Raw genomic sequence first — 12,500 nt, forward strand, 5'->3', positions numbered from 1 at the left:
ATACTATCAGGTAAATAAATCTTCCTAATTCTTTTCTTCACTTCGTCATAAAACCATAATCTCTCTATTATACATTCATTCTTATTGATTCATTTATACAGTTGGTTTACTACTAATAATTGTTAAGGCAGAGAGAGAGAGAGAGAGAGAGAGAGAGAGAGAGAGAGAGAGAGAGAGAGAGAGAGAGAGAGAGACCTTCCTTTCCTCTTCCTAAGTCCCTCCGCATTGTAACACTAATTTAACGATGGGTAATCAATCTTTTCATTAAACTTACTCCCAGACCCCGTATCGTCATTAGCAGCGGCAAGGGAACAGGAGGAGGAGGAGGAGGAGGAGGAGAAGCAGAAGGTAATGGATGAGGACAAAAAAAAAAAAAAGAATGAGAATGATGGTGATGATGATGATGAGTATTAATTGTGATGATGATGGTGATGATGAGGAGAAGGAGGAGGAGGAGGAGGAGGAGGAGAAAGAAAAGAGGAGGAAATAGAACAGAAATTAAATTGATGAGAAAATTTAAAAAAAGGGGAAGAAAGAAGAAAAATAGATGATTTAAAAAGAAAAAAAAAGAAAGCGTGACAAAGAAAAAAAAAGTTGATAATTAGGGACTTAAAAGTGACTGTGAGAAAATAGAGGCGACGAATGAAAGATCAGAGGAAAGGGAGGAAGTAAAAAATAAATGATTTTCACTTGCCGCACTGGATGAATCTCTCTCTCTCTCTCTCTCTCTCTCTCTCTCTCTCTCTCTCTCTCTCTCTCTCTCTCTCTCTCTCTCTCTCTCTCTCTCTCTCTCTCTCTTTCTCTACTCTCTCTCTCTTTCTCTCGGGACTTGCGGAAATACTTAAACGAGTATGAAAGAAGAGAATTAATAGATAAAGGAAAGGAGAAGGAAGAGAATAGAACGAAACAGTATAGATGGTAAGCAAACATCGCTCTCTCTCTCTCTCTCTCTCTCTCTCTCTCTTTCTATCAATGAACGCACCATTCGTTACTCCTCGCCTCCAATTCCCGCTTAATCCTGATGTAAGACTCGCCAATATTAAGATAAATACCGAGCCTTCAAATCCAATATAATGAAGACCCGGGGATTGCGCTCCAGATCTCCCGCTCGTGAACACCGCCGCGGACTGACCAGATGGACTGTAAATATGAAACAAAATGCGAACGATCAATGAATTCGGCTTTCCTCTTATGCGTATTGCCTCAGAGCTCAACTCCTGTCTCCGCACGCCTTTGATGTGGTAGTGATGGGTTCAGTGCGGTGTGCCTTTACCAGGTGTGTGCGTGTTTATGGAGGAGTGGTATTGTGGGTGCAGTGTGTGGACGTCTTGTCTTGGCTTGTGTAGGGAGTTGAACCAAGGGAGCGGGTGTCTGGGTTCCTTGGTAGTTTTGGTGCTGCTGTTGCATTAGGAAGTGTGTAGTAGGACTTTTTTTTTTCGGGGGGGGAGGGTGATATATTTCTGGTTAATTGTTCCGTTAATAAGAAACGAAAGACTCTCCTTCCACCTTACAGAAACAAAAGAGTGATTTGGCACGCGTGTGTAACAGTCAGCTTGACATTATGGGCGTGAGTACTGAATGTTACAGCACGTATTTCACCTGACGGCTTTTGCCAGTTACATCTCGGTGCAGACAAGGACTCCCGCCCGCCACTCCCAAACTGAGCCAGTAATTAAATCAATCACCATCAACAGTGTAGCAGACCTTGGGATTTCGCTTGTACAATATATATATATATATATATATATATATATATATATATATATATATATATATATATATATATATATATATATATATATATATATATACTCATTTATTTATTTCCTTATTTTTAGCGCACCAGGTAAAATCTCATTTTCCATTGCCGTCAATTAATCACTGCTTCGCCAGGTGTGTGTGTGTGTGTGTGTGTGTGTGTGTGTGTGTGTGTGTGTGTGTGTGTGTGTGTGTGTGTGTAAGTAATCCACGGCTCAGGATAGATATCATTTACTTCAGTGAATGCTGAACGTATTAAACAGAATGAATCATAATTTTCGTGTTAGGGGGCGTCCCGAGTTACCGAAATGTTGACATGACGTGTAATTGTTGCCATAAATCACATTACAGGTGAAAATATATAAATTCCATGAAACATTTGGCGCTTATTAACTCGGTGTGATGCACCTCCTAAACCTGATGACGAGCGGCTCAACAGGTTCGCCGCTGCCTAGCCAAGCATTTAGTATTTATCAGCCGTAACATAAATAATTTACTTTACAGTCCCGCCGTTATGGAATGTATGACGGACTCTGCAGGCGAGAAACGAGCGTTTAACGAGGCGCTCCGGGGCTGTGAAGACTGACTCATAACGCATCGGGCAGGGGAGTACTCGTGGGGAATATTTTTACTGTACAATTAAAAAGTAAGTGATTGTCTAAGTAAATAAATTGATCTGCGCTTTCTTCTGAATCTGTAACTGTTCTCATCAGTTTTTAGTCTGCTGAGGTGCACTGATCATAAAACGTTGGATTAAGATTTGTTCGTGTCATCATTTGTTATATAGTATCAAGACAATTCTCTATGTCATTCTGGACTTGCTTTTGTTGGACTGTTTCCTGAAGAGACTGGCGCCCTCACTGAGTCTATTCTCCCAGGTTTGTTGTTTGTTCTTACCCCTCTTACGTAAAAAGTGTATTCATATAATTTTCCGCATTGTCGCATAACTAAATATTCACTAACTATAGTAAAATAAAGCATACATTATTAGCAACTAAATGTAAAACTGACTGGAGCAACTTTAATCAACAATTCATAAAAAAAAAAGTATTCTGTAAACAGTTCCATTTTTCTTTGTTAATTGTTAAAGGAACGTGATTTCTGACATTTATCAAGTTGAAAAAAAACAAACAGAGAGCAATATGACTTTATGCAGCTCTTCATTGACTTATATCAAACGCTTTTATGTCTTTCAGATGAATGATGTTTTCACGTCTTTCAGAAATTCTGCTAAAATGTATTTTTGTCCTGGAAAAAAATAATTAGGGCAACCAATTCTCTCTCTCTCTCTCTCTCTCTCTCTCTCTCTCTCTCTCTCTCTCTCTCTCTCTCTCTCTCTCTCCTCTCTCTCTCTCTCTCCTCTCTCTCTCTCTCTCTCTCTCTCTCTCTCTCTTTCTCCCCTTCGAGTTGTTAATTAAAGCGATGATTGTAATTAGGCTCCTTCGGTTGGAATATTACTCAGGACCCGTAAAGGAAACACGAGTCTGAGTCTGAGTCTGAGTGTGTGTGTGTGTGTGTGTGTGTGTGTGTGTGTGTGTGTGTTGTGTGTGTGTGTGTGTGTGGTGAGTGTGTGTACGTAACTTCCTCCAAGGCTAGATACAATGTGGCAGTTAAAATGTGCTCTTCTTTTTCTTCCTTTTTATTCTTTTATTTCTTTCTTTTGTTATTTTCATGCTAGTCTCTATTCTTTTCTTTTCTCTCTCTTCCATTTTCTTTTTCCCTTCTTTTGTTAGATAAGGAAAGGAAACGGGCTGAGTTATATGAAGCGAAACTCGCTGGGAAAATTCTACATAAAATCTCCCTAAACTTAATTAAAACTGAACAAATTGTAGGAAGATGGATAAATAGATAAAGAGATAGATAGATAGATAGATAGATAGATAGATATTCATAGATAGTTAGATAGATAGACAGATAGATAGAGAGAGAGAGAAGATAGATAGATAGAGAGAGAGAGAAGATAGAGAGAGAGAGAGAGAGAGAGAGAGGAGAGAGAGAGATGAGAGAGAGAGAGAGAGAGAGAGAGAGAGAGAGACGGACGAAACGGATATAAAAAGAAAAAAAGTTCGATGAAAACTTAATTCATGCTGATTAGTTTATATTATAAATGTCAGTTAATATGCAGGCGTGTACGTGCCAATGTATATGTATTTATGTATATATTTTTACAATTTTGTCTCTTTCTCTCCTTACTTTTTTCTTCCATGATTTATTTAGTTTTTTTTTTTATTTGCTGGTTTGTCTTATTTTCTTTTTTTTTTCTTTTTACTTCTTTTATGATTTTTTTTTATTTGCTCGTTTATCTTGTTTTCTTTTTTCCTTCTTAGTTCTTTCCCCCACGATTTATTCCGTTTTTATTTGTTCGTTTGTTTTGTTTACTTTCTTCTCTCTCTCTCTTTCTTTCTGTCCGAATATTGACACCAGGAGACGGTGAGGTAAATTTTTCATTATCTCTACTAAAAAAATGAACCTCAGTCTTACCCTTCGTTGTAACATTGTGTGCATCTCTCTGGTTAGGCGAAGTGAAGTGAAGGTAGGTAAGTGTGTGAGTGAAATGAAGTGTAGCTGGATGAATGGATGAATTGAAGAGGTGGGTGAGTGAGTTGTTGACTTGAAGTGGAGGTGAGTGGGTGGTTGAAGTGAACTGAAGTGGATGTGGATGAGTGAGTGGGTGAATTAAAGTGAAAATGGGTGGGTGAATTACATAGAGTTGCATGGATACACAGGCCACAACAGACCTTAGAAGTGAGTGAAGTGAGGTGAAGGTGAATGTATGAGTGGATGATGCAAATGTGGGTAAGTGGATAAGTGAAATGAACTGAAGGTGGATAGATGAGTGGTTCAAGTAGAGTGAATATGAATGAGTGAATGGATGAAGTGAAGGGAAGTGGAGGTGGATGTGTGAGTGGATGAAGTGAAGGTGGGTGAAGTGAGCCTCAAATTGCCTTGCGGTGAGATAATGAAGTAATTAAGTAGTTGCCTCATTATTGTCATTAGTTACAGATTAAAAAGTGTTCACTCCCCTTGACATGACTCACTGTTACGGCTGTGGGTTCGTGGAGGTAGATTAGCCAAAACTGTGATGAGCAGTGTGTTCGAACTAACTTAACGGAGAAGCCCCGTTAGAGCAGCAGCCAGTCACACGAGTCCTCCCTAATCTGCCCACCAATCGTATGTGTTTTAGAGGTGAAGGTAGGAGTAATATAATAGGATGATTTATAGTATTCTCTCTCTCTCTCTCTCTCTCTCTCTCTCTCTCTCTCTCTCTCTCTCTCTCTCTCTCTCTCTCTCTCTCTCTCTCTCTCTCTCTCTCTCTCTCTCCTTACCTTTAGGCTATAAAAATGTTTTTCATAATAGGATATTGGGAATGAAAAATATGAGATGAATAAGGTTCAAAGATGTAATTATTGATAATATTTTTCTACCATCATCGCCGCTACCAACGCCACCACCACCACCACCACCACCATTACCATCAATACCAACACCATTACTACTACTACTACTACTACTACTACTACTACTACTACTACTATCGCAATCATCATCATCATCATCATCATCATCATCATCATCATCATCATCATCATCATCATCACCACCACCACCACCATTACTCCCCACCACTACCACCATCACCATCACCATTACCATTACCATTACTACCACCACAGACCTTCCCACCACCACCGCCACATTTCGTAGCATCAGGATAAACAGGAACCGATAATGAATCTCTCTCTCTCTCTCTCTCTCTCTCTCTCTCTCTCTCTCTCTCTCTCTCTCTCTCTCTCTCTCTCTCTCTCTCTCTCTCTCTCTCTCTCTCTCTTAAAGTTCGAGCCAAACACACACAAAAAAAGTTTTAATTGGGCTAATACTTCCCTCCTTAATGAAAGTAAAAAAAAATGAAAGAAGGAAAGGAAGGAAGAAAGATATAAAGAAACAAGGAAGAGAGAGAGAGAGAGAGAGAGAGAGAGAGAGAGAGAGAGAGAGAGAGAGAGAGAGAGAGAGAGAGAGAGTAGGAACAGTCGTTATCGTGGAAGTAGGCGAAGAAGGAGCAGCAGGAGGAAAAGGAAGAGGAAATAGAGAAAGAGAGAGAAATGAAGATAAGGATATACGTAATGGAGTTTCCTGCGTACAGAAGTGAGTGAGAGGGAAGGAAAGAAGTAAGGAAAGGGAAGAATTGGAGGAAGCGCCAATAAATAAGAATGCTGAAGGAAAGAGAGGGTGAGGGAGAGGGAGGAAAGAAAGGCAATTAAGTCGAGAGAGAGAGAGAGAGAGAGAGAGAGAGAGAGAGAGAGAGAGAGAGAGAGAGAGAGAGAGAGAGAGAGAGAGTTATCGTAGGCGTACACTAGTGAAGATTTAAAAGGAGAGAGAAAGCGAGAGGAGTTAAAGGGAGAGAATTTTAAAAATTTAAAGGGACAAGAAACAATGAGAGAGAGAGAGAGAGAGAGAGAGAGAGAGAGAGAGAGAGAGAGAGAGAGAGAGAGAGAGAGAGAGAATAACGTCTGGGTACATTTTTTTCCTTTTTACGAATGTGCAAATGGAGAGAAAAAGAGTGAGGAGAGGGAGGTGGGAGGAAGAGAGACGACAAAATAGAAAAATTACTCCTTTCTGTCCCCGTAACTCTCTCTCTCTCTCTCTCTCTCTCTCTCTCTCTCTCTCTCTCTCTCTCTCTCTCTCTCTCTCTCTCTCTCTCTCTCTCTCCGTCCATCCATCTATCCACGGGGCCATCCATCTCTATCTATCCAGCTCAGATCGATGGAAACGCTCGGAGATGGTCGTCGCTGCCAAACGCATGAACCTCCCTCTCACCCTCTGCCTCCATCTCCCTCCCTCACTGGGGCTCACACACCCACACGCTCGGCTTTCTCGCATCGCTCAAACCAAGACGCAAACACTCCCACAAATCTCTTACTGCACGCACGCACTCTGACGCACACGCACGCAACATATACTCCTAACCCAGTAAAGAACAATTGTCTCCCAAATACGTGCAATCATTATCGATCTAAAGTGAGGGAGAGGGAGGAAAAGAGTGCGAGAGAGAGTAGGTGAGCCAGTGAGAGAGAGGTTGGCTGGGGGAAGTGGTGTTGTGATGCTCGTACCGAGGGAAAGGTTGTCGTACATTGGGGGGCAAAGCGCATCGCCTTCCAACCCGCCAGTGGGCCCTGTAAGCTTCGTGTGGGTGGGTTGTGCTTCGTCCTTGCAGCCCCGCCCCTACTGACTGACAATGGGCAGGCGTGAAAGATAGTTTGAACTCATTCGTTCGTGGACAGTAACCATGCCTCCGCCACACGCCCGCCCGCCTCTCCCAGTACTCGCCCACGCCTCCTCCTCCACGCCCCTCTGAAGCCACAGCCCACGCAAGGTGATATAAGACTAGTTTATATATTTTTTAGTAGTAACTGCGGTGGTAGGTCACAGTAATGACGCTGGGAAATAGTGACAGAAGCGTGGCTGCAGAGTGAGAGAGGGAGAGTTTATTGCAAGACTCACGCTGGGAAGAGGAGGAATAGAAAGGACGTTTACGATAATACTGACGATAGATTGTTTCCACCAGACATTCCTCCAACCTGTGATTGAAATTGATGACTAGCAACATTGTGAGGGGAGGAGGGGGAGGAGGAGGTGGCGGCGAAGGAGGTGGAGGTGGTGCCGGAGGAGGACGAGGAGGAAGGTGGAAGAGGAGGAGATAAGGGTGGAGGGAAGTGGTCGTGGAGGAACTGGTGGAGTGTGTGACGTTGTGAAGGATAGTCTGGCTGGCTCTAATTTCATTCCCTCTGTTTTATCTCCGTCTTGAATCTCCCCGGGCGAGCGAAGACAAGGAAGAGGAGGGGACAGTTAATAAGAGAAGCACTCAAACGTTTTTCCCTGTGTGAAGAAAACGCCGAGCCGAAAGGGGAGAACCGTCGTCCATTTTCTTTCGGCGACTTAACAAAGCGCTCCCCTGCAAGGTCATCACATTTACGAGGTTAGTGGAATGCGTGCTATTTTGAGGCGAAATGACAATAGAAGCCTCTGGAAAATTGCTCTTTTTTGGCCTGGACGTCCCTATCTGTACAAGGGAACACAACAAAGCATCCTTCACTCACTAAGACTGTCCATAACATCACAACACAACATAACACAACGTCCATAAACTACACAAACTTTCAGTAACATCCCTAAATAGCACAGCATCTCAAAACCAAGGAGATTGTCCTTAAAATCCTCACACAACACAGCTTTCCATATCCCCACCACTCAACACAATGGCAACACAGTCCTTTGGGAGCCTACATGATCCATCCTCTTGTTTTCCACACGGCACAGCACGGGGACAATACGAAACCCTAGGGACATTATTTGAAGCGTCCAGGAGGTGGGGTGTGAGTAGGAAGGGAAATGTAATAAACTGCTTCATCATAGTATAGGAATCCCTCACCCATATAGGTCTTCGGAATCCCCAAGGCGTTCCAGCAGTAAATTACATGGCTTAATAAAAACACGTCCATCTTCCAGTTGTCCAATTTTTACAATGCCCAAGGAACCGTGTGTTTTTAGTTACAGCTATAGCTCGAAAATTTTATAGAAAATGGAGATCAAAGAAAACGTACACAACAGAAAACGGAATGAAAAACTGGTTTTGAGAGAGAGAGAGAGAGAGAGAGAGAGAGAGAGAGAGAGAGAGAGAGAGAGAGAGAGAGAGAGAATTCTTTGTCTTCTTGTTCTTCTTCCTTCATCTCCTTCATCACGTCTTCCTCCGTCACCTCTTCCTGTTCAGCCTCCTCCTCGTTTGTCACATCTTTTACTGCTGCTTCTCTTCCTTACCTCATTTCTTTCCTTCACTCTCTTCCTCCTCTTCCTCCTCTTCCTCCTCGTCTTCAGTGGCTTAAGATCAGTCCTCTTAATTTTACATCCTTGGAGAAAAATTAATCTTCTAAGCATTTTTCTTATTGATATTGACTTAACGGAGAGAGAGAAACGGAAAGAGAGAGAGAGAGAAACGGAAAGAGAGAGAGAGAGAGAGAGAGAGAGAGAGAGAGAGAGAGAGAGAGAGAGAGAGAGAGAGAGAGAGAGAGAGAAGGTCGATCCAGAAAGCAAACACAAGATTTGATCATTAAGGTCAAGTTTTGGGAAATGCATTTTACAGTACGTTTTCTGTAAATTGTAGTGATAATGATGATAGATTAAGGACACAATGTACTACTTCTACTACTACTATCATCACTACTACTACTACTACTCATATTAATTTTGTTTGGATCTTAAAATGAAACGCTCTTGTCAAAAATAGAGATGGACTGATCACTGTCAATTCCTGGCGAGCCTCACCGCCCTCACTGACTTGCGCCATCAGACTGTTGTGCTGCCCAGTGGTGCGATCCTGGCGTGTTGTGGCGTCCTGGTGTGGCGGATCTATGAGGAGTTTGGTTGCTTGGCGCCACCACCACCACTACCACCACTCCCCCTGGCGTGCCATAGTGGTATGGAGTCCCGCTGTTCCGTCACCCTGTACCATACTGAATGCCGCAGTCCTCGTGGCCTTGACTCGCGAGGTGACATTGAGTTTTTCTGCCTCGTCTTTACGTTCCCGAAATTAGAAACCTTAGGTGCGATGTTTTTTTTTTTTTTTTTTTTTTTTCGAAGTCAGTTTGCAGGACTGATTAATTGAGTTCGTTATGGTATAGTATGATGATGATGATGATGATGATGATGATTCGTTCATTTATACTTTCGAGCATCTGGAAGCGGGATAAGCGTCTGGAGAAGGTATTGTGTTTTAGGAGATGAAAAGAAAGGCGGTAATAATAATTTTGGTGTCAATACATTCTTTATACATTGGAATGCAGCTTACGAACGTAAAGAAAAAAAAAACGCGTTTAAAGTAAAAATGACTTGCTTAAGCTTAATGGACCGGACTGAAAAATGACAGTATCCTCCCATGTGGGGGAGATGCAAAGTTACGAATATTAGTGATAAAAATACGAATTCCAAACTTCAAATGTACGATGAAGAGTCCAGTGCAGTTCATTAGGTTTTCCTCCAGAATGTTGCTGCTGCTGCTGCTACAACAACAACAACAACAACAACAACAACTACTACTACTACTACTACTACTACTACTACTGCACTAGTTTACTACTGCTGGTGGTGGTGGTGGTGCTGATGCTAGTGCTGGTGTTACTACTACTACTGCTGCTGCTGCTGCTGCTGCTGCTGCTGCTGCTGCTGCTGCTGCTGCTGCTGCTGCTGCTGCTGCTGCTGCTACTACTACTACTACTACTACTACTACTACTACTACTACTACTACTACTACTACTACTACTACTACTACTACTATCTCATCTGCAACAACAACAACAACAACAACAACAACAACAACAACAACAACAACAACAACAACAACAACAACAACTACTACTACTACTACTACTACTACTACTACTACTACCACTGCTGTACTACTTTGCTATTGCAGGTGCTCTCACAACCATACAACAACACCGTTAATACACCGCTGCACTTCACTGTCACAATAGTACCACCACCGCCATATTACCATCACCACAACACCTGAGTCACCATTACCACCATTCCTGTTGTCGTTACATCACCATGACATCACCACCACTGATACCTTCCCGCCATCAGTAACAATCATCATTCACCACCAGGACATCCACCCCTGCTTGCTTATCATCATCACATTTACACCGTCACTGTCATAACAACTGGACAACACCAGAAAGATAGTTATTGTATTGAATTTTAAAAGTACAGTTGTGTATTCATGTTGCATATACTCGTATATATCAGTGTTCGTTGATGAATTTATGAAGGTGTTATGCGACTTACTATTGTTTTGGTTTACGAAGAGTTGATAACCTATCTTGTATAAACCAATTAGCATTTTACAGTCTCCTTACTTTCTTATCTTATGGATTTTAGGTTAGCGGTACAAGATAGCCAGCCTCGCAAAGTCCTCTTAGGTATTATACGAGAAATCGCTGACACTCGTCTACCTGCTGTAGTATAAATATTCAAGGTAGTCAAGCACATGCACGTAGGTCTTTTTATTTTATTTAGACACATTCATACTAGTCTCCTAAAAAAAACTTTCTAGCCTAGGAAAAACACAATTAATTTCCTGCTATTTATTCATTTTTTTCTGTCCACTTTTTTTTTCTTTCACAGTACTTTTACGTTACTTTGACCACAACAATTAAAGGGTTGGTGATTAAGTAGAAGCACCATCACCATCACACTCATCTATCACTACATGTCACTTAGCGCACCCACCACTCTATCAAACCAGCCACTCAACACTGTCCACTCATCTCTTATTAACCACGCATCATCCTGTCAACACCCATCACTCACCACTACCCTTACCACTCTGCTTAACATCCTTAACACCATCCTCACTGTAATAATGATAGTTAATAATAACAGTAATAACCTAGAAGTATTAGCGGAGATTATAACCCGCTTCATAACCATAACGAATAGAAGGTTCTGAAGCAGGTGAAGACAAGGGCAGCGTTCCGTTGTGGTGGCAGAGACTGTTATGAGCGGCCCTTGTGTAGTCTGTGGTGTGGTGGGAGGCAGCAGCTGTGGGGACTGTTACAGGTAGCACTGCCGCCTTGCTCGGATGTCGCTGCAGTTTACAAGACTTCAACCATTTATTTTTATATAATGGCAGTAGTAGTTATTGCTTCAAGCCGTAAATCACTTATTAGTGCAAGAGAGCTTATTCTAGGCACGAAGTTAGAATTCCTCAATTGATTCCTTTTTTTTATTCATTTTTTGGGGGCGGCTGTCAATGGTGTGTTTTTGGAAGACTCACTCAATAAACTTTACCAGGCCATTTCACTAAGCGCGGGAGGGGGCATAGCAGTCGAGGGGTTAATGGCAACCTTAATGTCAACGCACCAAGCTCCCAGAACTTTGTAAAGGCAATCCCACTGCTTGACTGGACTAGAACTTGGCGAGGCGAGCAGAACAACAGGCACAGTGAGCACACCGCGGTGATTATTTTTAAATGCTTGCCCTGTTCACCTCGTTTCCCGCACGTCCCGGAAAACGTTCGGCGCATTCCACTCCTACACTCCACTACGTCGCTATTTGCCGGATTCTGTTTGGCTCGATCCGTTCATTGTGTTCGGTCGCACCAGAATGTTCAAGCTAAAACCTACCCTCACCTGCATCGTATATTGCGTAAAAAGGGTGTAGTGTTGGAATGCAGGGGTAAAAAGAGTACATGTATGTTTGTATGTATGAAATTCACGCCAACGGAGCTCCTGTATTGTTTAAAATCGGTGTAGTGGATTAGTGTTGGAATACAAAAATAAAAAGGTTACATGGGTATAGTATGATAGTCATCTTGGTCTATTTCGCGTATTGAAAAAAAGATACCTACTGTTGGAATACATAGAAGAATAAATATACGCATGAAAAAACGAATTACAACGTGCATTAGCAGTAACCAGTTAAAATATAGTGTTAATTTGGCTTTATAACACCAGCTCTCTCTCTCTCTCTCTCTCTCTCTCTCTCTCTCTCTCTCTCTCTCTCTCTCTCTCTCTCTCTCTCTCTCTCTCTCTCTCTCTCTCTCGATGAGGAGCGTGTTAGTTAGTGGCGGCAGTTAGGCATAGTAGGGGGGATAGTGTGTGTGTGTGTGTGTGTGTGTGTGCGCGGCCAACAAGTGTAGCGCGGTAAGGTAAGACTGACCGGCGCCACGAGATGAGCAGTGCGGG

At 42.3% G+C, this 12,500-nt stretch overlaps 1 protein-coding gene across 8 annotated transcripts in view; it reads left to right on the forward strand.

Annotated features, from left to right (window-relative positions):
- The first annotated feature begins 6,842 nt into the window (after window positions 1-6,842).
- LOC135108368 (glutamate-gated chloride channel-like) overlaps window positions 6,843-12,500 on the forward strand; it is a 122,821-nt gene continuing 117,163 nt past the window's right edge. Inside the window, exon 1 of one of the 8 annotated variants that reach the window (XM_064019290.1) lies at window positions 6,843-7,732. The gene's annotated coding sequence lies outside the window, so the exon portion shown is untranslated. The remainder of the gene's footprint in view (window positions 7,733-12,500) is intronic. The other 7 variants (XM_064019289.1, XM_064019294.1, XM_064019292.1 and 4 more) reach the window with 7 other exon arrangements.

Source organism: Scylla paramamosain, chromosome 17 (genome assembly GCF_035594125.1).
Source record: "Scylla paramamosain isolate STU-SP2022 chromosome 17, ASM3559412v1, whole genome shotgun sequence".
NCBI lineage: Eukaryota > Metazoa > Arthropoda > Malacostraca > Decapoda > Portunidae > Scylla > Scylla paramamosain.